This window comes from Phyllobates terribilis, unplaced genomic scaffold (assembly GCF_046119375.1).
Source record: "Phyllobates terribilis strain yellow unplaced genomic scaffold, ASM4611937v1 Scaffold_115__1_contigs__length_5345438, whole genome shotgun sequence".
Lineage (NCBI taxonomy): Eukaryota > Metazoa > Chordata > Amphibia > Anura > Dendrobatidae > Phyllobates > Phyllobates terribilis.
The window spans coordinates 2,535,390-2,561,105 of record NW_027362875.1 but is presented as its reverse complement, the minus strand read 5'-3'; the positions used below and the strand labels follow the sequence as shown (position 1 = coordinate 2,561,105).

The 25,716-nt window shown below is 46.2% G+C and overlaps 1 protein-coding gene across 1 annotated transcript in view; it reads left to right on the top strand.

The window, feature by feature from the left end:
- Positions 1–25,716, top strand: part of LOC141201401 (uncharacterized) — a 54,028-nt gene that overhangs the window by 9,517 nt on the left and 18,795 nt on the right. The window lies entirely within an intron of this gene.

Below are 25,716 nucleotides of genomic sequence, written 5' to 3'. Positions count from 1 at the left end.
CTCCCCCTGTGTGCTGCTGTCCTCGCTCTCTATGTCCCCCTGCCAGGTTGGGTCAGTTATTATATCATCCACCACCTCCTCTTACACTTACGCACCCTAGTCCTCCTCCTGACTTTCTGGCAATTGTGTCTCATCAACATCGTCCACCTCCTGCGACAGTAATTGCACTTTCCCATCATTGCCTTCGTGTGACCGTGGTTGCTCCAATATTTGGGCATCGCTACACGTGTTCTCCTCTTGACTGGTCGGGCAAGAGGCCCGAATCTACAAATGGAAAAGTGAACAGCTCTTCTGAGTGTCCAAGTGTGGCATCAGTTGTTTCCAGGCACTCGACATGGTGGGAGGAAGGAGATTCAGGGTGAGAAATATGAGGTCCAGATTCACGGCTACTGACACTTGACCGTGTGGAAGCCAGGGTGGTGGGGGTGTCAAAGTGACTGGAAGCATTATCTGCTATCCAGCCAAGAACCTTTTGACACTGCTCTGGGTTCAATAGTGTTGTGCTGCAGTCCCCTAGTAATTAAGACAGGAAGGTTGAGCGACAATATGTGGGTCTTTGTTGTGGCACAATTTCAGCTTGCCCACGGCCACATCCTCGGCCTCTGCATGCACCATCATGTCCACTTCCCCGTTCCTTGATACGCACCTTGCCCATTTTAAATGGAGAACAATTTTTTCCACGTTCACGAGAAATGGCTGATTTTGGAAAGCAGTTATATGTGATACGTGTGACAGAGAACCATGGTTTTAAATAGCAGGCCTGTAATTCACTGATACTATTCTTCACAAATACCTAGTGTGAATAGCTTGACTGACACACTGCAACAGAATCTAAAAGGAGGCCAGTATATTCCACGTTCAGTTCAAATTTCTGAAATTTTATTGTTCGAATATTGAACAGATCTGGCTGTATTCTGTATTGCAAACAAGCTAATAGACCACAAAAATGGTGTACCCTGGATTGCTTTTTAAGCAAATAACGAGGATTAAAATAAAAAAAAAATTGCCCTGGCCCCTGATATCTGGGGTTATGTCTACAAATATCTGAAATTATTACAGCAGCAGCAGACAGGACGTTCAATGGACCCTTTTGTGCTATATGCCACATACACTGCCTGCCTGCCTAACTCCTGCCTAGCACTGATTATATGGAGCTGGATTAGTCCTCAGAAGGACTGTTAGTTCATATATATATATATATATATATATATATATAGTGGTGGCCAAAAGTATTGGCACCCCTGCAATTCTGTAAGATAATACTCAGTTTCTTCCTGAAAATGATTGCAATCACAAATTCTTTGGTATTATTATCTTCATTTAATTTGCTTGCAAGGAAAAAACACAAAAGAGAATGAAGCAAAAATCAAATCATTGATCATTTCACACAAAACTCCAAAAATGGGCTGGACAAAAGTATTGGCATCCTCAGCCTAATACTTGGTTGCACAACCTTTAGCCAAAATAACTGCGAACAACCGCTTCCGGTAACCATCAATGAGTTTCTTGCAATGCTCTGCTGGAATTGTAGACCATTTTTCTTTGGCAAACTGCTCCAGGTCCCTGATATTTGAAGGGTGCCTTCTCCAAACTGCCATTTTGAGATCTCTCCACAGGTGTTCTATGGGATTCAGGTCTGGACTCATTGCTGGCCACCTTAGAAGTCTCCAGTGCTTTCTCTCAAACCATTTTATAGTGCTTTTGGAAGTGTGTTTTGGGTCATTGTCCTGCTGGAAGACCCATGACCTCTGAGGGAGACCCAGCTTTCTCACACTGGGCCCTACATTATGGTGCAAAATTTATTGGTAGTCTTCAGACTTCATAATGCCATGCACACGGTTAAGCAGTCCAGTGCCAGAGGCAGCAAAGCAACCCCAAAACATCAGGGAACCTCCGCCATGTTTGACTGTAGGGACCGTGTTCTTTTCTTTGAATGCCTCTTTTTTTTCCTGTACACTCTATGTTGATGCTTTTTCCCAAAAAGCTCTACTTTTGTCTCATCTGACCAGAGAACATTCTTCCAAAACGTTTTAGGCTTTCTCAGGTAAGTTTTGGCAAACTCCAGCCTGGCTTTTTTATGTCTCGGGGTAAGAAGTGGGGTCTTCCTGGATATCCTACCATACAGTCCCTTTTCATTCAGACGCCGACAGATAGTACAGGTTGACACTGTTGTACCCTCGGACTGCAGGGCAGCTTGAACTTGTTTGGATGTTAGTCGAGGTTCTTTATCCACCATCCGCATAATCTTGCGTTGAAATCTCTCGTCAATTTTTCTTTTCCGTCCATATCTAGGGAGGATAGCCACAGTGCCATGGGCTTTAAACTTCTTGATGACACTGCGCACGGAAGACACAGGAACATTCAGGTCTTTGGAGATGGACTTGTAGCCTTGAGATTGCTCATGCTTCCTCACAATTTGGTTTCTCAAGTCCTCAGACAGTTCTTTGGTCTTCTTTCTTTTCTCCATGCTCAATGTGATACACACAAGGACACAGGACAGAGGTTGTGTCAACTTTAATCCATGTTAACTGGCTGCAAGTGCGATTTAGTTATTGCCAACACCTGTTAGGTGCCACAGGTAAGTTACAGGTGCTGTTAATTACACGAATTAGAGAAGCATCACATGATTTTTTAAACAGTGCCAATACTTTTGTCCACCCCCTTTTTTAGGTTTGGTGTGGAATTGTATCCAATTTGGCTTTAGGACAATTCTTTTTGTGTTTTTTCATTGAAGACAAATTAAATGAAGATAATAATACCAAAGAATTTGTGATTGCAATCATTTTCAGGAAGAAACTGAGTATTATCTGACAGAATTGCAGGGGTGCCAATACTTTTGGCCACCACTGTAAATATATATATCTTGTGGAATACTTTTACTAAATATACACAAGCAAATCTCTCCCTCACACAAAAGCAACTCTTCCTACTCTGCCTGGTTCCAAGGTAGACGTTGACGGGCATAGCGGCGCCAGGTCTTATATAGACCTGATGATGCTGTGCGACCAGCCAATCACTGTAATGCCCACGACCAACATGGCTACGGCATTACAGTGCGTGGCAGGCAATCCCTGCATGTTTACTGGCTCTCTAAAGAGTGCCAAACATGCACGGAGGGGACCCGAGTTCCCGCCTGAGCAACCCGGAAATACTCGTCGAGCACAGTGATGCTCGGGCAAGTACCGAACAGTGGCGAGTATGTTCGCTCCTCACTAGTTATCAGCAAATACTGGGGGCAAATTTGCACTCATCAGCCCAAAAGCTGCGCATGGGACGTACTTGGACATTCCAACATGACAACGATCCAAAACACAAGGCCAAGTTGACCTGCCATTGGCTACAGCAGAACAAAGTGAAGGTTCTGAGTGGCCATCTCAGTCTCCTGACCTCAATATCATTGAGACACTCTGGGGAGATCTCAAGTGTGCAGTTCATGCTAGACAGCCCAGGAATTTACAGGAACTGGAGGCTTTTTGCCCAGAAGAATAGGCAGATTTACCATCTGAGAAAATAAAGAACCTCATCCACAACTACCACAAAAGACTTAAAGCTGTCATTGATGTTAGAGGGGGCAATACACTGTATTAAGAACTGGGGTATGTGAACTTTTGATCAGGGTCATTTGGATGTTTATGGTTGTCATTAAGATTTAAAAAGAGAAAACACAGTAGTTTGACAATAAATGGCTTCACCCAACCAATAACCATGAGTGGAGAAAAAGTTTTTTGTTATCATTCATATTCTCTGACCCAAGGCCAAAAAAGCAAAAATTCTGCTGGGTGGGCCAAAAAAGCAAAAATTCTGCCGGGGTATGTAAACTTTTGAGCACAACTGTATCTGCACTGGTGAGAGTGCTTGTTTGTAAAGACTATGAAAATAAATGAAGATTAAAATACAAAATTTATTTCGATAAAATGCTAAAAAGGTGGATTTGGCTGGTTAAAAAATACTGATAAAATATATCGTGCTGAAGTGAATTAGGTCATAGAGGTCCTTTATCTGTCCCGTTTAGGATGACTGTTACGGTTAGGGAGATATGGAGGTAGAATGGAGATTCCTGTGGGGGAATACAGGAAGAGGAGGGTTAGTTGTGGTGTAAAGAGAACGAATGAGACTGGGTACGATACACACATCCTCTGTCTATTCAAAGGGGTATTGGGGTACGTCTAAATTTTTGGCAGCTCTTGCAGTCATTGCATACACATTAACAGTGTAGGAGACTCACTCTTTAATAATGGGAACAACAAAGCATAGCCGGCTGATGGCTGTCTAACTATAGTGAGGGCCGACTGCTGACCCTTTAAGAATAGTAAGGGCTGCCTAATGGCACTATAAAAATAGTGTTTGTGACTTTGAGTCCCTCCTTCATAAATGAAGCAGGATGTGTCTGATCATGTCTCACACACCACATGAGAAGATAAGGTAGTTAAATGTTAAAATGACATTTACCGGTAAATGTATTTTTTGTATACCAGTAAATGTATATATGTGTGAACATAGCCCAAAGTGTGGAGGAGCATTGTTGTTTTTGGTTATTTATTTTTCCTGATATACAAGTCATTACCCTGGAAAGGGTGTTCCTTAACATCTTTCAAAGGAAAATCCAGTTTGGTTCCGTTTTTGTAAGTTTTATTGTGAGTCCGTAAAGGAAGCGTAATACTCTGACAACATTTTTCACAGCAGTGACCTGGGAGTCAGAAATGCTTCCAGGGGTCTTCCTCATGCTGTTCCCATGTCATTTGAGCACTGTTCTCTTCGATTTTGACAATTTTTAGGCCCTCTGCAGACCTCTGGGGGGAGCCGCCTGAAAAATGCTTGAGTTTCCCATAGACTTACATTGGGCTCGTTACTCAGACCGAGCACTCGAGCATTCCAATATACTCGACTTGAACAACAAGTACCCGTGCATTTTAGTGCTCACTCCTCACTAATGAGGAAGTATTACTATCAGTGTTATTGGAGGTATATAATACATGTTTTGGAGGGGGATCATTGCCCACATCCTTGAAGGAAGCTGTATTTACGGTGTTGCCTAAACAAGGCAAGGACCACAGCTTGCGGGCATCCTATAGACCCATCTATCTTTTATCGGTAAATGTCAACTTCTTCCCAAATGTGGTGGATGCAAGAAAGTGCCAGAAAATCCACGTTCCTCTGGGTCCAAAAAAGGATGCAATACCCAGTGCTTAAATATAAGTCCATCTACTGAAGCTAAAATCAGACACGTTTCGTGGATGTCCTGTCCACTTCATCAAGTGCATAGCTTATACCAGGTATAACAAGGTGTGGACATAAATATATACAAGTCAAAAAGAAAAAAATGTGAAAAAAACTTCTGCCAAACCAGAGTGGCCGTTGGGGAAGAAAAGTTCGTTCAATATGAGAAAAGCATAAATTTGAGTCTCCATCAATGTATATATCGGTCAAGAATAAAATAATGTTAGCATGATTAAAAAATAAATAATTAATAACCGGTATATAGTATTTCAGTGCATATTGCTTAAATAAAAAATAATTCCGAAATGGGAATCGAACCTGTTGTATTGCGATCAACTGGATCATGTTTAGATCCTAAACAGCCCTCTATGCTATGGGTGCATATGTATGTATCGAGAAATTATAAAAAAAAAAATTAAAAATGTATTTAACTTACATATACATATGAAAATAAAAATAAATAAAACACTCTTGAACAAGGCACCGTCTCTTGCATCTTGATATACATTTTCCCTTTTTATTTTTATTTTCATATGTGTATATATAAGTTTAAATGCATTTTTAAATATTCTTTTATAATTTCCTATCGGAACAAATCAGTCTCGATACATACATATGTACCCATAGCATAGAGGGCTGCACCACGATTAGGATCTAAACATGATCCAGTTGATCGCAATACAACAGGTTTTATTCCCATTTCGGAATTATTTTTTATTTAAGCAATATGCACTGAAATATACCGGTTTCTAATTATTTATTTTTTAATTATGCTAATATTTTATTCTTGACACATATATACATTGATGGAGACTCAAATTTATGCTTTTCTCATATTGAAGAAACTTTTCTTCCCTAACGGCCACTCTAGTTTGGCGGCAGTTTTTTTCACATTTTTTTCTTTTTGACTTGTATATATTTATGTCCACTCCTTGTTATACCCAGTATAAGCTATGCACTTGATGAAGTGGACAGGACATCCACGAAACGCGTCTGATTTTAGCTTCAATAAATGGACTCATAACTAAGTACTGGATATTGCATCCTTTTTTGGACCCGGAGGAGCGTGGATTTTCTGGCACTTTCTTGCATCCACAACTTATGGTACTCGGACCCTTGAGGTTTGGTGTCTCCTGCAGCACTCCATTTTACCATCATATGAGTTGTGCATTCTCACAACTCACCAAGGTGAGCGTCTTCTTTCTTTTAACCACTAGTTGTCTGGGTAACAGCTCTATTGGCGCCCCCTCTCCATATTATTGCAAATTCTTCCAAAAGTGCTAGCCAGGGCCAGCATCAGCACCCGGCACATATGGGCAAGTGTCGTGGCCTTGAGCCAGTGGGGGGGCCCACTCGCCTTTAGGGGCCAGTGAGTCGAGGGCACTTGGAATACTTACCTCTCCCCGTTCCCCGCAGCTCCAGCTTCTTCTTCTGTGTCTGCTGACTTGTGACATCTCAGGTCAGAGGGAGCGATGACATCACTACAGTGCGCCCTCTGCTTTTTTTTATGTACACAGCATTATATGCTGTAGAATGTAAGCGCGCAAGGGCAGGGTCCTCTTTCCTCTGTACCAGTCTATCACTGTTTGTTCAATTACTGTAAGTGATATCTGTATTTTGTATGTAACCCCTTCTTATGTACAGCACCATGGAATCAATGGCACTATATAAATAATTAATTAAAAATTATATGGGGCCCATCTTGTTTGGAGCATTATATGGGGCCCATCATGTATGGAGCATTATATTGTTCCCATCTTGTATGGAGTATTATATGGGGCCCATCATGTAGGGAGCATTATTTGGGGCCTACTCTGTATGGAGCATTATATGGAGTCCATTATACTGTATGGAGCATTATATGGGGTCCATTATTCTGTATGGAGCAATATATGAGGTCCATTATTCTGGATGGAAATTATATGGGGTCCATTATTCTGTATTGAGCAATATATGAGGCCCATTATTCTGTATGGAGCAATATATGGGGTCCATTTTTCTGTATGGAGGATTACATGGGGTCCATTATTCTGTATGGAGCAATATATGGGGTCCATTATTCAGTATGGAGCAATATTTGGGGTCCATTATTCTGTATGGAGCATTATATGGGGCCCACTATTTTGTATGGAGCACTATATGGGGTCTATTATTCTGTATGGAGCATTATATGGGGCCCATTATTCTGTATGGAGCATTATGTGGGGTCCATCACTCTATATGGAGCAATATATGGGGTTCACTATTCTGTATGGAGCAATATATCGGGCCCACTTTTTTGTATGGAGCAATATATGGGATATATTATTCTGTATGGAGAAATATATGGGGTCCATTATTCTGTATGGAGCAATATATGGGGTCCATTATTCTGTATGGAGCAATATATGGGGTCCATTATTCTGTATGCAGAAATATATGAGGTCCATTATTCTGTATAGACCATTATATGGGGTCCATCACTCTGTATGGAGCAATATATGGGGTCCATCACTCTGTATGGAGCAATATATGGGGTCCACTATTCTGTATGGAGCATTATATGGGGCCCACTCTTGTATGGAGCAATATATTGGGTCCATTCTGTATGGAGAAATACATGGGGTCCGTCCATTATTCTGTATGGAGCAATATATGGGGTCCATTATTCTGTATGGAGCAATATATGAGGCCCATTATTCTGTATGGAGCAATATATGAGGCCCATTATTCTGTATGGAGCAATACTGTATATGGGGTCCATTTTTCTGTATGGGCATTATATGAGGCCCATTATTCTGTATGGAGCAATATATGGGGTCCATTATTTATGTAGCATTATATGGGGTCCATTATTCTGTATGGAGCATTATATGAGGCCCATTATTCTGTATGGAGCATTATATGGGGCCCATTATTATGTATGGAGAAATATATGGGGTCCATTATTTTGTATGGAGCAATATATGGGGTCCATTATTTTGTATGGAGCAATATATGGCGTCCATTATTTTGTATGGAGCATATATGGGGGCCATTATTTATGGAGCATTATATGGAGTCCATTATTCTGAATGGAGCATTATATGGGAGCCATTATTCTGTATAGAGCATTATATGGGGTCCGTTATTCTGTGTAGAGCATTATATGGGGTCCATTATTCTGTATGGAGCATTATATGGGGTCCGTTAATCTGTATGGAGCATTATATGGGGTCAGTTATTCTGTATGGAGCATTATATGGGGTCAGTTATTCTGTATGGAGCATTATATGGGGTCCGTTATTCTGTATGGAGCAATATTTGGGGTCCATTATTCTGTATGGAGCAATACTGTATATGGGGTCCATTTTTCTGTATGGGCATTATATGAGGCCCATTATTCTGTATGGAGCAATATATGGGGTCCATTATTTATGTAGCATTATATGGGGTCCATTATTCTGTATGGAGCATTATATGAGGCCCATTATTCTGTATGGAGCATTATATGGGGCCCATTATTATGTATGGAGAAATATATGGGGTCCATTATTTTGTATGGAGCAATATATGGGGTCCATTATTTTGTATGGAGCAATATATGGCGTCCATTATTTTGTATGGAGCATATATGGGGGCCATTATTCTGTATGGAGCATTATATGGAGTCCATTATTCTGAATGGAGCATTATATGGGAGCCATTATTCTGTATAGAGCATTATATGGGGTCCGTTATTCTGTGTAGAGCATTATATGGGGTCCATTATTCTGTATGGAGCATTATATGGGGTCCGTTAATCTGTATGGAGCATTATATGGGGTCAGTTATTCTGTATGGAGCATTATATGGGGTCAGTTATTCTGTATGGAGCATTATATGGGGTCCGTTATTCTGTATGGAGCAATATTTGGGGTCCATTATTCTGTATGGAGCATTATATGGGGTCCATTAATCTATATGGAGCATTATATGGGGCCCACTATTCTGTATGGAGAAATATATGGGGTCCATTATTCTGTATGGAGCAATATATGGGGTCCATTATTCTGTATGGAGCAATATATGAGGCCCATTATTCTGTACGGAGCATTATATGGGGTCCATTATTCTGTATGGAGCATTATATGAGGTCAATTATTCTGGATGGAAAATATATGGGGTCCATTATTCTGTATTGAGCAATATATGAGGCCCATTATTCTGTATGGAGCAATATATGGGGTCCATTTTTCTGTATGGAGGATTACATGGGGTCCATTATTCTGTATGGAGCAATATATGGGGTCCATTATTCAGTATGGAGCATTACATGGGGTCCATTATTCAGTATGGAGCAATATTTGGGGTCCATTATTCTGTATGAAGCATTATGTGGGGCCCACTATTTTGTATGGAGCACTATATGGGGTCTATTATTCTGTATGTAAAATTATATTGGGCACATTATTCTGTATGGAGCATTATATGGGGTCCATCACTCTATATGGAGCAATATATGGGGTTCACTATTCTGTATGGAGGAATATATGGGGCCCACTTTTTTTGTATGGAGCAATATATGGGGTCTATTATTCTGTGTGGAGAAATATATGGGGTCCATTATTCTGTATGGAGCAATATATGGGGTCCATTATTCTGTATGGAGCAATATATGAGGCCCATTATTCTGTATAGAGCATTATATGGTGTCCATTATTCTGTATGGAGCAATATATGGGGTCCGTTATTCTGTATGGAGCAGTATATGAGGCCCATTATTCTGTATGGAGCAATATATGGGGTCCAATATTCTGTATGGAGCATTATATGGGGTCCATTATTCTGTATGGAGCATTATATGGGGTCCATTATTCTGTATGGAGCATTATATGGGGTCCATTAATCTGTATGGAGCATTATATGGGGTCAGTTATTCTGTATGGAGCATTATATGGGGTCCATTATTCTGTATGGAGCAATATTTGGGGTCCATTATTCTGTATGGAGCATTATATGGGGTCCATTAATCTATATGGAGCATTATATGGGGCCCACTATTCTGTATGGAGAAATATATGGGGTCCATTATTCTGTATGGAGCAATATATGAAGTCCATTATACTGTATGGAGCAATATACTGTATGGAGTCCATTATTCTGTATGGAGCATTATATGGGGTCCATTATTCTGTATGGAACATTATATGGGGACCATTATATGATCTTTTTTCAACCTATGTAAATATTTAACATCCCCATGTTTCTGTATGGTGATCTCCATCCCAGGACATTCAGAACTTATCTTAGAAAATTCACCAAATTGGAGATGAAAACCATAATTACAAAAAACAGCCAGGCTCCAGTGGACTGATTGATCTGTCTATTAAAGGTGAAATCAGCAAGAGGTAAGAATGAAGACCAATCCTCCTGCTGAGCTGCAACAAAACACCTGAAAATTTGTTCCAAAGATTGATTTATCCTTTCTGCCTGACCGTTGGTCTCAGGGTGGTAGACACAGGAACATGACAAGTCAATCCCCAGTTTACTACAAAACGCTCTCCAGAATTTGGAGACAAATTACGCTCCCCTATCAGACACAGTGTTATGAGGAATTCCATGTAATCTCACCACATGACAAATAAACAACCTGGAGAGGGTCTCCCATCAGGTAACCCTGACAAAGGAACAAAATAAGCCAGTTTACTTAATCAGCCAACCACCCAAACAACAGTCTTCTCACCTGACAAAGGCAAATCTGTGATGAAATCCATGGACCGATGCGTCCACTGTCTTTCTGGAAATGCCAATGTAGCCAATACACCGGCCGGCCGGTTGTGACAGACTTTAGCGTGTGCACAATCTTCACAAGCAGGTACAAAATCTTTAGGCCGGTTTCACACGTCCATTTTTTTCTGGTTCCGGAGCTATCTGTGTTACATGTTGCATCCGTTTGCTGTCCGTGTTTACCATCTGTGTGCTTTCCGTGGAAGTTACTATTTGTTTCAGAAATGAAAGGGTTTTATCTATAATTAAATGGTTTGATATGGAAAAGGTGCGCCAATTTAGTAATTAGCTATTAAAATCCTTAAAAACACAATTAGCTCACACATTTATGATTTGTCTCGTGTGTTAGTTCTGTGGTTTGCCAAATATGTGTGTTTCCAATGAGGCATTGTTGTGTTGGCCTGGCTTGTGTCCCGTCACTTTGGAGTTTGGCGCCATATGCTTGGTGAAGAACCACGGCGTCCCAAACACTATGGGTTGACCCGCTCCTCTTGCAACGTGGGGCATATGGACATTTTCATACATTGTAAAATGAACTTCGCAAGTATCCTGCACAGTTTATTGCTTTCTGTCGCCTGTCCATGTGTTGTTTAGACAAACGTCTGGAGGATTTGGGTCCTTTCCTAATTAAAAAAGACATCTGCATGTGTAGCGCCCCGAGGGTTCGGTTGCTACAGGGGTATTGCACCTCAACCAGAGGTGTGATATTCCACTCCCAGGTAAGGATGGAGTGTGGACTAGGGCTCAGTTAGCTGCACGCACATACACTCCTCATTTCTGGGGGACAGCTCGACGGTGCTCCCAGCTGCGGGCACAACTGACCATGTCCCTGGCTGGAGTGGGGAGGGGGGAGAGAACCCAGTGGTGTAGGAGCAGAAAGGGGACGGTTTCTGGAGCACAGGAAGGAGCTCATTGGGTGCAGGTCACCTGAGCTCAGACACTGAGAAGTAGATAAAAGGTGGGAGCCATCTTAAGTCAGTGAGAAAGAGAGAAGTAGTTCAGTCAGAGCTGACAGGGAGCCATGGCTCAGCCTGAGCTCAGCTCCACGAGGCAGGCCTAGAGAGAAGGCCGGGGCCAGAGAGGAGAAGAGAAGAAGGAGAAGGAAGGAAGGAGAAGAGAAAGAGGAGTGGAAGGGCTCCAGAAACAAGAAGGCAGAAGGGACCCTAAGAGTGCAGAACGGCCAGCAACCATTGCATACCCCATTATATCGGGTGGAAGGGTCAAGCTATGGAAAGGTACCGGATCCCTAAGTTGGTGGAGGCGAATCTACCCTCAGCCAAGAACCGGAGATTGTGACCATTTATTGGTGCGACCCCCCGCTAAACCTGCTAGGAAGGCACCATATAGGATAGCGGGAAGTGAAGGCCAACGCTTACCCGACACGGTCCGCGGTAGCCGGACAGAAGTCAGGACACTGGTGGGGCACGAGAGGCCAGACAAAGGACAAAAGGGGGTCCTGTGCCATACTCCTGAATTGCCTGGGGGTTGACCGAGCTTCTCACCTGGTGGACGCAGCACGGCTCGGGCAGTCCTTGCTGACAGAAGTGACTTGGATAACACTGTGAGTAAAAGACCCTGGACTGCATCATTGGACTCTGTGTGATTTCTGCTGCGCCGTCACCATCACCCCCAGCATCCACTTACACTGCCCTGAGGCTACACTCTTCCTGTGGGGAGTTATCCTACCCCTGTGCTGCACACCAACACCAGCCTCAGTGGTCTGCCTCTCAGCGGTGGTTATCTCTGACTGCAATCCACGGGTGGCGTAGTCGGACATTCAAAACACTGATTGATAGACTGCCACAATTTGGTCTGACCACCCTGAGCCACGGGATCGGGTTGCCACTACTACCCCCATCAGCCCCGTACACCAGAAGGCCCGGTTCTGGGTACCTCACGGCCCAGGGGGCGAGTCACATGTGACTAAGCATTTCTCCAGAGGAGCGTTTGCTAGTAACCGAGGTAAGTTTGTTTCTTGGTCATTTTTTGATAACCCCTTAACTATGTTTGCCACTGATCAATATTTATAAGCACTGCACTGTTTTATTAATGTCCAAGTATACATTTCTCAAGTGCAAACAATCATTTTGGCATATGTGAAATTATAGCGAAACGAAGACCATTCCCCTCCCCAACATGTGTTGTCCAGCATTTGCCAGCTCTCCAGTATATGTAACACCTGTGTGCTTCAGTCATAGTTGTGGTTTATACTTCACCCAACACATTTGCCATGTATTAGCTATGGATATATATGAAACGAGTTATTGAACCCGTTCTACGCCCGGGTGGCGAGCATTTTTATTGGTTTATGGTCTCCCATGCTGGTATTTGTGCTGCCCTCCTCCTGGTATTTGTGCTACCCGCATCCTGTCATGGCATGGCACCCCTCATCCCCAATCCTGGTATGCATGGCACCCCTCATTCCAAATCTGGTACACATGGCACCCCTCATCTCAATTCTGGCAACTATGGCACTCCTCATCCCCCAATCCTGGTATGCATCCCAGAAACCTGGTATGCATGATACCCAATCCCTCATCCTGGTATGCATGGCTCCCTCATCCCCAATCCTGGTATGTATTGCCCCCTCATCCCTATCCTGGTTTGCATGGCACTCCTCATCCCCCAATCCTGGTATGCATGGTACCCCTCATCCCTATTCTGGTATGCATGGTACCCCTCATCCTGATATGCATGGCACCCCATCCCTCATCCTGGTGTGCATGGTACCCTGCATTCCTATCCTGGTATGCATGATAACCCTCATCCCCCAATCCTGGTATGTATGGTACACAATCCCTCATCCTGGTATGCATGGCACCACTCATCCCCCAATCTTGGTATGCATGGCACCCCATCCCCATTCTGGTATGTATGGTACCCCTCATCCTGGTATGCATGGCACCCCATCCCTCATCCTGCTATGCATTGTACCTCTCATCACTATTTTAGTATGTATGGTACTCTCATCCCCAATCCTGGTATGTATGGCCTCCTCATCCCCCAATCCTGATAACCATAGCACCCCATCCCTCATCCTGGTATGTAGGGTATCCTTCATCCTGGTATACATGGCACCCCTCATCCCAATTCTGGTATGTATGGCGTCCTCATACCAGAAACTTGGCATGCTTGGCACCCAATCCCTCATCCTGGTATGCATGGCATCCCTCATCCCCAATGCTGGTATGCATGGCATCCCTCATCCCCAATCCAGGTATGTATGGCTCCCTCATCCCTATAATGGTATGCATGGCACCCCTTCCCTCATCCTGGTATGCATGGTACCCCTCATCCCTATTCTGGTATGCATGGCCCCCTCATCCCCTATCCTGGTATGCATGGCACCCTTCACTCCCAATCCTGGTATGCATGACAACCCTTACCCCCAATCCTGGTATGCATGGCACCCCTCACCCACAATCCTGGTATGCATGGCACCCCTCACCCCCAATCTTGGTATGCATGGCGCCCCTAATTCCCAATCCTTTTATGCATGGCACCCCATATCACCAATCCTGGTATGCATGGCACCCTTCACACCCAATTCTGGTATGCATGGCGCCCCTCACACCCAATCCTGGTATGCATGGCACCCCTCATTCCCAATCCTGGTATGCATGGCACCCCTCATTCCCAATTCTGGTATGCATGGCACCCCTCATTCCCAATCCTGGTATGTATGGCACCCATCATTCCAAATCCTGGTATGTATGGTACCCCACATCCAAATCCTGTTATATATGGTACCCCTCATCCTGGTACGCATGGTACCTCTCATCCCTATTCTGGTATGTATGGTACCCCTCATCCCCCAATCCTGATATGCATAGCACCCCATCCCTCATCCTGGTATGTATGGTACCCCGCATCCCTATTCTGGTATGCATGGCACCCAATCCCTCATCCTGGTATGCATGGCACCCCTCATCCCCAATCCTGGTATGCATGGCACCCCTCATCCCCAATCTTGGTATGTATGGCTCCCTCATCCCTATTCTGGTATGCATAGTATCCCTCATCCCTATTCTGGTATGCATGGTACTCCTCATCCTGGTGTGCATGGCTCCCCTAACCTCATCCTGGTATGCATGGTACCCCTTATCTCTATCCTGGTATGCATGGCACCCCTCATCCCTATCCTGGTATGCATGGCACCCCTCATCCCTATCCTGGTATGCATGGCACCCCTGACCCCCAATCCTGGTATGCATGGCACCTTTCATCCATATCCTGGTATGCATGGCACCCCTCATCCCCATCCTGGTATGCATGGCCCTCTCATCCGTAATCCTGGTATGCATGGCACCCCTCATCCCCATGCTGGTATGCATGGCCCCCTCATTCCCAATCCTGGTATGCATGGCACCCTTTACCCCCAATCCTAGTATGCATGGCACCCCTCACCCCCAATCCTGGTATGCATGGCACCCCTTACCCCCAATCCTGGTATGCATGGCACACCTCATTCCTATCCTGGTATGCATGGCACCCCTCACCCCCAATCCTGGTATGCTTGGCACCCCTCACCGCCAATCCTGGTATGCATAGCACCCCTCATCCCTATCCTGGTATGCATGGCACCCCTCATCCTTATCCTGGTATTCATGGCACCCCTCATCCCCAATCCTGGTACGCATGGCACACCTCATCCTTGTATGCATGGCCCCCTCAGCCTTATCCTGGTATGCATGGGCCCCTCACCCCCATCCTGGTATGCATGGCACTCTTCATCCCTATCCTGGTATGCATGGTACCCCGCATCCCTATTCTGGTATGCATGGTACCCCTCATCCCTATTCTGGTATGCATGGTACCCCTCATCCTGGTGTGCATGGTACCCCTTACCCCCAATCCTGGTATGCATGGCACCCCTCATCCTGGTATGCATGGCACGCCTCATCCCTATCCTGGTATGCATGGCACCCCTTACCCCCAATCCTGGTATGCATGGCACCCCTCATCCTTGTATGCATGGCCCCCTCAGCCTTATCCTGGTATACATGAGCCCCTCACCCCCTTCATGGAATGCATGGCACTCCTCATCCCTATCCTGGTATGCATGGTACCCTGCATCCCTATTCTGTATGTATGGTACCCCTCATCCTGGTATACATGGCACCCCTCATCCCAATTCTGGTATGTATGGCCTCCTCATCCTAGAAACCTGGTATGCATGGCAACCAATCCCTCATCCTGGTATGCATGGCACCCCTCATCCCCAATCCTGGTATGTATGGCTCCCTCATCCCTATCCTGGTATGCATGGCACCCATCCCTTATTCTGGTATGCATGGTACCCCTCATCCCTATTCTGATATGCATGGTATCTCTCATCCCTATTCTGGTATGCATGGTACCCCTCATCCTGGTGTGCAGGGCACCCCTTCCCTCATCCTGGTATCCATGGTACCCATCATCCCTATTCTGGTATTCATGGCACCCCTCATCCCCAATCCTGGTATGCATGGCACCCTTCACTTCCAATCCTGGTATGCATGGCACCCCTCACCCCAATCCTGATATGCATGGCACCCCTTACCCCCGATCCTGGTATGTATGGCACCCCTTATCCTGGTGTGCCTGGTACCCCTCATCCTGGTGTGCAGGGCACCCCTTCTTTCATCCTGGTATCCATGGTACCCCTCATCCCTATTCTGGTATTCATGGCACCCCTCATCCCCAATCCTGGTATGCATGGAACCCTTCACTCCCAATCCTGGTATGCATGCCACCCCTTACCCCCAATCCTGGTATACATGGAACACCTCACCCCCAATCCTGGTATGCATGGCACCCCTCATACCCAATCCTGGTATGCATGTCATGCCTCATCCCTATCCTTGTATGCATGACACCCCTCACCTCCAATCCTGGTATGCATGGCACCCCTCACCCCCAATCCTGGTATGCATGGCACCCCTCATCCCCATTCCTGGTATGCATGGCCCTCATCCTTGTATGCATGGCCCCCTCAGCCTTATTCTGGTATGCATGGGTCCCTCACCCCCATCCTGGTATGCATGGCACTCCTCATCCCTATCCTGGTATGCATGGTACCCCACATCCCTATTCTGGTATGTATGGTACCCCTCATCCTGGTATACATGGCACCCCTCATCCCAATTCTGGTATGTATGGCCTCCTCATCCCAGAAACCTGGTATGCATGGCACCCAATCCATCATCCTGGTATGCATGGCACCCCGCATCCACAATCCTGGTATGTATGGCACCCCATCCCTTATCCTGGTATGCATGGTACCCCTCATCCCTATTCTGGTATGCATGGTACCCCTCATCCCTATCCTGGTATGCTTGGTACCCCTCATCCGGGTGTGCATGGCACCCCTTACCCCCAATCCTGGTATGCATGGCACCCCTCATCCTCGTATGCATGACCCCCTCACCCTCATCCTGGTATGCATGGCATGCCTCATCCCTATCCTGGTATGCATGGCACTCCTCACCCTCAATCCTGGTATGCATGGCACCCCTCATCCCTATCCTAGTATGCATGGCACCCCTCATCCCTATCCTGGTATTCATGGCACCCCTCATCCCCAATCCTGGTATGCATGGCACCCCTCATCCTTGTATGCATGGCCCCATCAGCCTTATCCTGGCATGCATGGGCCCCTCACCCCCATCCTGGTATGCATGGCACTCCTCATCCCTATCCTGGTATGCATGGTACCCCGCATCCCTATTCTGTATGTATGGTACCCCTCATCCTGGTATACATGGCACCCCTCATCCCAATTCTGGTATGTATGGTCTCCTCATCCCAGAAACCTGGTATGCATTGCACCCAATCCCTCATCCTGGTATGCATGGCACCCCTCATCCCCAATCCTGGTATGTATGGCTCCCTCATCCCTATCCTGGTATGCATGGCACCCATCCCTTATTCTGGTATGCATGGTACCCCTCATCCCTATTCTGGTATGCATGGTATCTCTCATCCCTATTCTGGTATGCATGGTACCCCTCATCCTGGTGTGCATGGCACCCCTTCCCTCATCCTGGTATGCATGGTAACCCTCATCCCTATTCTGGTATGCATGGCACCCCTCATCCCCAATCCTGGTATGCATGGCACCCCTTACCCCCAATCGTTGTATACATGGTACGCCTCACCCCCAATCCTGGTATGCATGGCACCCCTCATACCCAATCCTGGTATGCATGGCACCACTCATCTCTATCCTGGTATGCATGGCACCCCTCATGCCTATTCTGGTATGCATGGCACCCCTCACCCCCAATCCTGGTATGCATGGCACCTTTCATCCATATCCTGGTATTCATGGCACCCCTCATCCCCATCCTGGTATGCATGGTCCCCTCATCCCCAATCCTGGTATGCATGGCACCCCTCATCCCCAATCCTGGTATGTATGGCTCCCTCATCCCTATCCTCACAACAAAGAGAAAGGTAGACAGAGAGCGCACCAATCTAAGTGTAGTATATGGCGGTAATATGAATATTTTCATTTGCACTCACCTTTGTTTGGTCTTTCAGTTCAGCTTACGGATTTCTAAGGATCACAAAGGGATTTTCTCCTTTCAGTTGGTTTGCTGCATACACCTGGTGGCTATTCGATAGCTCTGCTCGGGTTATCATAGGAAAGAGATTTTGACAATAATGTTCATCCAGGTCAAATGCGCTCCACCATAATCATCCCCTTCCTGGTATGCATGGACCCCTCATCCCCAATCCTGGTATGCATGGCACCCTTCATCCCCAATCCTAGTATGCATGGCACGCATCTCCCCCAATCCTGGTATGCATGGCATCCCTCACCCCCAATCCTGGTATTCATGGCACCCCTCAACCTGGTATGCATGGCCCTTTCACCCCCATCCTGGTATGCATGGCAAGCCTCATCTCTATCCTGGTATACATGGCTTGCCTCATCTCCAATCCTGGTATGCATGGACCCCTCATTTCCATCCTGTTATGCATGCCCCCCTCATCCCCAATCCTGGTATTCATGGCACCCCTCATCCCCATCCTGGTATGCATGGCCCCCTTCATACCCAATCCTGGTATGCATGGCACCCTTCACCCCCAATCCTGGTATGCATGGCACCCTTCACCCCCAATCCTGGTATGCATGGCACCCCTCACCCCCAATCCTAGAATGCATGTCACCCTCACCCCCAATCCTGGTATGCATGGCACCCCTCACCCTCAATCCTGGTATGCATGGCACCCCTCACCCCCAATCCTGTTATGCTTGGCACCCCTCATCCTTGTATGCATGGCCCCCTCAGCCTTATCCTGGTATGCATGGCACTCCTAATTCCTTTCCTGGTATGCATGGCACGTCTCATCCCTATCCTGGTATACATGGCACGCCTCATCTGCAATCCTGGTATGCATGGCAACCCTCACCCCCGATCCTGGTATGCATGGAACCCCTCATCCCTATCCTGGTATGCATGGCACCCCTCACCCCCAATCCTGGTATGCATGGCACCTTTCATCCATATCCTGGTATTCATGGCCCCCTCATCCCCATCTTGGTATGCATGGCCCCCTCATCCCCAATCCTGGAATGCATGACACCCCTCATCCCCATCCTGGTATGCATGCCCCCCTCATCCCCAATCCTGGTATGCATGGCACCCTTCATCCCCAATCCTGGTATGCATGACACCCTTCAGCCCCAATCCTGGTCTGCATCATACCCCTCACCCCCAATCCTAGTATTCATGTCACCCTCACCCCCAATCCTGGTATGCATGGCACCTCTCACCCCCAATCCTGGTATGCATGGCACCTCTCACCCCCAATCCTGGTATACATGGCACCCCTCACCCCCAATCCTGGTATGCATGGCACCCCTCATCCTTGTATGCAAGGCCCCCTCAGCCTTATCCTGGTATGCATGGGCCCCTCACCCCCATCCTGGTATGCATGGCACTCCTCATCCCTATCCTGGTATGCATGGTACACCATCCCTCATCCATATCCTGGTATGTATGGTACCCCTCATCCTGGTATGCATGGTACCCCTCATTCCTATCCTGGTATGCATGGCACCCCTCACATCCAATCCTGGTATGCATGGCGCCCCTCATCCTCAATCCTGGTATGCATGGCACCCCTCATTCCAATCCTGTTATGCATGTCACCCCTCATCCCCAATCCTGGTATGCATGACCCCCTTATCCCTATCCTGGTATGCATGGCACCCTTCACCCCCAATACTGGTATGCATGGCACCCTTCACCCCCAATTCTGGTATGCATGGTACCCCTCACCCTCAATCCTGGTATGCATGGCACCCCTCACCCCCAATCCTGTTATGCTTGGCACCCCTCATCCTTGTATGCATGGCCCCCTCAGCCTTATCCTGGTATGCATGGCACTCCTAATTCCTTTCCTGGTATGCATGGCACGTCTCATCCCTATCCTGGTATACATGGCACGCCTCATCTGCAATCCTGGTATGCATGGCAACCCTCAACCCCGATCCTGGTATGCATGGAACCCCTCATCCCTATCCTGGTATGCATGGCACCCCTCACCCCCAATCCTAGTATGCATGGCACCTTTTATCCATATCCTGGTATTCATGGCCCCCTCATCCCCATCTTGGTATGCATGGCCCCCTCATCCCCAATCCTGGAATGCATGGCACCCCTCATCCCCATCCTGGTATGCATGGCCCCCTCATCCCCAATCCTGGTATGCATGGCACCCTTCATCCCCAATCCTGGTATGCATGGCACCCTTCAGCCCCAATCCTGGTCTGCATCGTACCCCTCACCCCCAATCCTAGTATTCATGTCACCCTCACCCCCAATCCTGGTATGCATGGCACCTCTCACCCCCAATCCTGGTATACATGGCACCCCTCACCCCCAATCCTGGTATGCATGGCACCCGTCATCCTTGTATGCATGGCCCCCTCAGCCTTATCCTGGTATGCATGGGCCCCTCACCCCCATCCTGGTATGCATGGCACTCCTCATCCCTATCCTGGTATGCATGGTACACCATCCCTCATCCATATCCTGGTATGTATGTTACCCCTCATCCTGGTATGCATGGTACCCCTCATTCCTATCCTGGTATGCATGGCACCCCTCACATCCAATCCTGGTATGCATGGCGCCCCTCATCCTCAATCCTGGTATGCATGGCACCCCTCATTCCAATCCTGTTATGCATATCACCCCTCATCCCCAATCCTGGTATGCATGGCCCCCTTATCCCTATCCTGGTATGCATGGCACCCTTCACCCCCAATACTGGTATGCATGGCACCCCTCACCCCCAATTCTGGTATGCATGGCACCCCTCTCCCCCAATCCTGGTATGCATGGCACCCCTCGCCCCCAGTTCTGGTAAGCATGGCACCCCTCTCCCCCAATCCTGGTATGCATGGCACCCCTCGCCCTCAATCCTGGTATTCATGGCACCCCATCCCTTATCCTGGTATGCATGGCACCCCTCATCCTATTCTGGTATGCATGGTACCCCTCATACCTATTCTGGCATGCATGGCACCACTTCCCTTATCCTGGTATGCATGGTACCCCGCATTCCTATCCTGGTATGTATGGTACCCCTCATCCCTATTCTGGTATGCATGGCACCCTTCACCCCCCAATCCTGGTATGCATAGTCCCCTCACCCCCCCAATCCTGGTATGGATGGTCCCCTCACCTCCCAATCCTGGTATGTATGGTCTCCTCACCCCCCCAATCCTGGTATGTGTAGTACCCCTCATCCTGGTATACATGACCCCTTGTATGCATGGTCTCCTCACCCCACAATCCTGGTATGCTTGGTACCCCTCACCCCCCCCCAATCCTGGTATGTATGACCCTCCTCATTTCCCAATCCTGGTATGTATGGTACCCCTCATCCCCCAATCCTGGTATGTGTGGCCCCCTCACCTCCCAATCCTGGTATGCTTGGTACCCCTCATCCCCCAATTCTGGTATGTGTGGCCCCCTCACCTCCCAATCCTGGTATGTGTGGCCCCCTCACCTCCCAATCCTGGTATGCTTGGTACTCCTCATCCCCCAATCCTGGTATGCATGGTACCCCTCAACCCCAAATCCTGGTATGCATGGTACCCTTCAACCCCCAATCCTGGTATGTGTGGCCCTCTCATCCCCCAATCCTTGTATGTATGGCACCCTTCATCCCTTTCACGCTGCACACATACAAAAAAATAAACACTTATACCTTTCTTCCTTGTGCTCCAGTGCTGCTGTCTCCTGTTCTGCCGGAGGGAGGAGTGCGGCGCCGGAGTGCGTGCATGCGCATACCGCGCTGTCCGGCGCCATTTTGCTGAAGACACACTGAAAATGTGTCTTCAGTAAAATGGCGCCAGATAGCGCTATGTGCATGCGCCGATTCCTGCTCCGGTCTGCGGCGAAGAGAGGAGCAGCGGCAACGCTCCTCTAGGTGAGTTAAGTATGGCCGTATGCGTTCAGTTCCTACGCATACCGTGATGTCCGGCGCCATACACATTCCTCTAACCTGTAACGGCTCCATGTGTGCTTCTGTCTGGAGCCAGACTGCGCAGGCGTGTCCTTCTTGCGCAGTCTATTAAGGCTTCAGACAGAGATGCGCATCTCTGGTTATATTATAAATATTGTGGTTGAAATTTCGGCCTATAAAGTGTTTGCACTCTATTCCCCATTTTAAACATCAATATATAGACATTGTTTTTTTTTTTGCATTTTTAACATCATGGCTGTCTTTTTGTGTTAACATTTTTGGCATTTCTAATTTCAGATTCCTGGCTACTGGCAATTCATTTAGTTCACACCATTTCCAGTTCCTCCTTGGCACGTCGATGATATCCCAGATTGTACGCTCAACCTGTGATATTATTTGGGACAAGCTGAAGAGCCGGTTGATGCCTCAGCCAAGCACACATGACTGGGTGAGGATTGCCCAGGGTTCATGGAAGCAGCACAGTTTCCCAATTGTATCGGTGCACTAGATGGGAAGCACATTCGTGTCAAGAAGCCGCCAAACTCATGCTCATGATTCTTTAATAAATTACATTTTTTTCTCAGTAGAGCTGCTGGCTTTAGCTGACAGTAACTACTGTTCTGTAATTGCTGACATTGGTGCCTATGGGAGTGTGTCGGATGCTCGTATCCTTCGCTCCTCCAGATTTGCTAGGCGGCTTGCTGAAACGAATGTAAACCTTCCCCAGCCATGTGCACTTCCAGGAGCCTCTGGTTCACCTGCACCATTTATTATGGTTGCTGATGAGGGTTTTGCACTCTCAAGCCATATTTTGAGGCCATTTGCACAGAGAGGTTTGGATACACAGAGGCGCATTTTTAACATGCAACTGACAAAATCCCGTTGTTTTGTTGAGTGTGCTTTTGGATTGTTAACCTCTAAGTGGCGTATATTTCAGAGTCCTATACAAATCCATCCAGCCAATGTTAAGGCAGCCATAAAGCCAAGCATCCTCTTGCATAATTTTGCAAGAACACATGAAGCATTCTTGGAAGATGTTGAGGATGTGACAATGTTAGGCGTGCCAAGACCACAGGACATTCCGCGTAGTCCACAAGCAGGTACTTCTGGCCTTCGAGTCAGGAATATTTTTTGTGATTATTTTAGGTCACCAGATGGTAGTGTCCCATGGCAAATGGAGTGATTCAAAGCATGCCATCATTAGATAGAATTGTAGGGTTTGATTTTTTGAATTGACAATGAGGATCTGTCACGTGGGTTGCGACCTTATTTTTGTTTGCGGAAAATGTTACACACCCTTCGCAAAGGCTTCCTCTTTCCCTGACAAAATAACAAATACCTCATTTTTCAATTTTCCATAAGTTTACCGTTGTTTGATTCAAACTCATTTTGTTTAAAAAGAAGCCTCCTCTATTTTTAATTTTGCAAGATTTATGTGATTTCATCCTGTTTTACATATAAAAACAAAAACACATTCTGATGTTGTACTTTTATTGTTGTTTTTAGTCAATATCTTGCCATAAATTATTCCATGTCTGCTTACTGGACCACTGTTAGCACACAATTCTTCTTATTGCTGCATATGTCGTCAATGAGCACAGAAACTTTAAGTTCACACTCTGTATACAACATCACACACATTGTGTTGTGAGGTTAGTGTAATTATACTTGCTTAAATAAGGCCCGAGTGGCAACACATTCTGGGCCCATGAATGTAGCACATTTTCTCACATTAGGTGTAATGTCATGTAAGTTGTTGAGCATGTGAGTTATTTTGACACCCGTTGTACGTTAATGAAACCTTAGATTTGTTTTTGATATTTTTCAGGCTGACATTATATTATACATCCACACAACACTAACAAACACACTGTCACCAATGCTATTTTATGTTTGTTTGTTTTTGGCGTTTCTTTTATAATGTATGTATGAAAATAAAAACTAACCATCTGAACAAATGAACAAGGTCTTTTATTATGCAGCCAACACATGTGATTCTGTTATTGTTGCAAGAACATTAATAAATATATAATATATACAGCAGATTTAGGATCATTAGTTATAAATCCACATAATCACCCTGACTCGACAATGATTCCTCTGTGGGGTTTTGTGTGCTTCCCCATTCAGGGCTGGAGGAGTGTGTGTCAGTTTGGCTGGTAGATGTTTGGGGGTGGAGTGAGGGTGTTTGCCCGTGTGTGTATGGCTGCATGTGTCACAGATGTGTCTGTAGGATAATGTTCTTGTGTCAAAGAGGCTGAATACCTTGTTTGGTCTGTGGTTTGTGTGTGATGTGAGTAATTATGAGGGGCTGCGTATTGGTGAGCTGCCACACCAGGCTGTGTATAATTTTGTGTGGTTGTAATGTGGCTGACATGTTTGAGATGGATTAGCTTGTTGGGATCTTGGCAGAGGCTTGTGAAGTCCAAATTGTTGGGGCACAGGTGTCTGATGCCTTGCAGGCAGAGTGTAGGGCTGAGGCTCACAAAATGTTGGCCCACCAGTAGCCTCCACAGGCATGAGGGTAGTCATATGTGAATGTTGCTGGATGGATGGTGGTGTTGGACGAACAGAGGAAGGGCCAGGCATGTGCTGGTACTGATGGGTGTAAACGGTGTTCAAGAACATTTGAGTCTAAAAAGTTTGAGAGATACACTCCTCTTTATGCACCTGATGAAGGTTTTTTTTAAGCAGAAACGCATGGTGATTTGTGCATTAAGATATCCGGTATATGTGATAATTTCTTCACGATATCTTGTTTTTAAATATATACATTTTTTTTTTAAGAAAATAAAACCACCCCATTTTTTAAAGAAAAAGTGGGTCATAAGGTGGTTCTTTTCAAACTCACAAGGATTCCCATAATATCCACAGGAGCGCCAGCAGGGTCTAGAAATAAACACTTGAAATAGATCACTCTGTGTGTAATGACTCTATATAATATGAGTTTCACTTTTTGTATTGAAGAACTGAAATAAATTAACTTTTTGATGATATTCTAATTTAGTGAGAAGCACCTGTATTTCTATGTACCGTTGTGCAAGCATTGGAGCTCTAGTAGTCGACTAGCTTCTTCTCTGGTGCCCTTGGAGGACAGTTGGCATTTTCTCTCTGGTGTCTACCAGCTAAATTTATCCCCTTTGTTTGTCTACCTTGTTGTCTTTAGTTTATAGTGGGGCGTGACCAATGCTCACCCTGTCCCCTCCCTACTTAAGGCCTAGCTCTAGGGATATACAGAGCTTAGGTTTCCTGTTCGGTGATCAGTGTGGAACCTATATAGGGACGGTAGGATAGGCAGGGTGA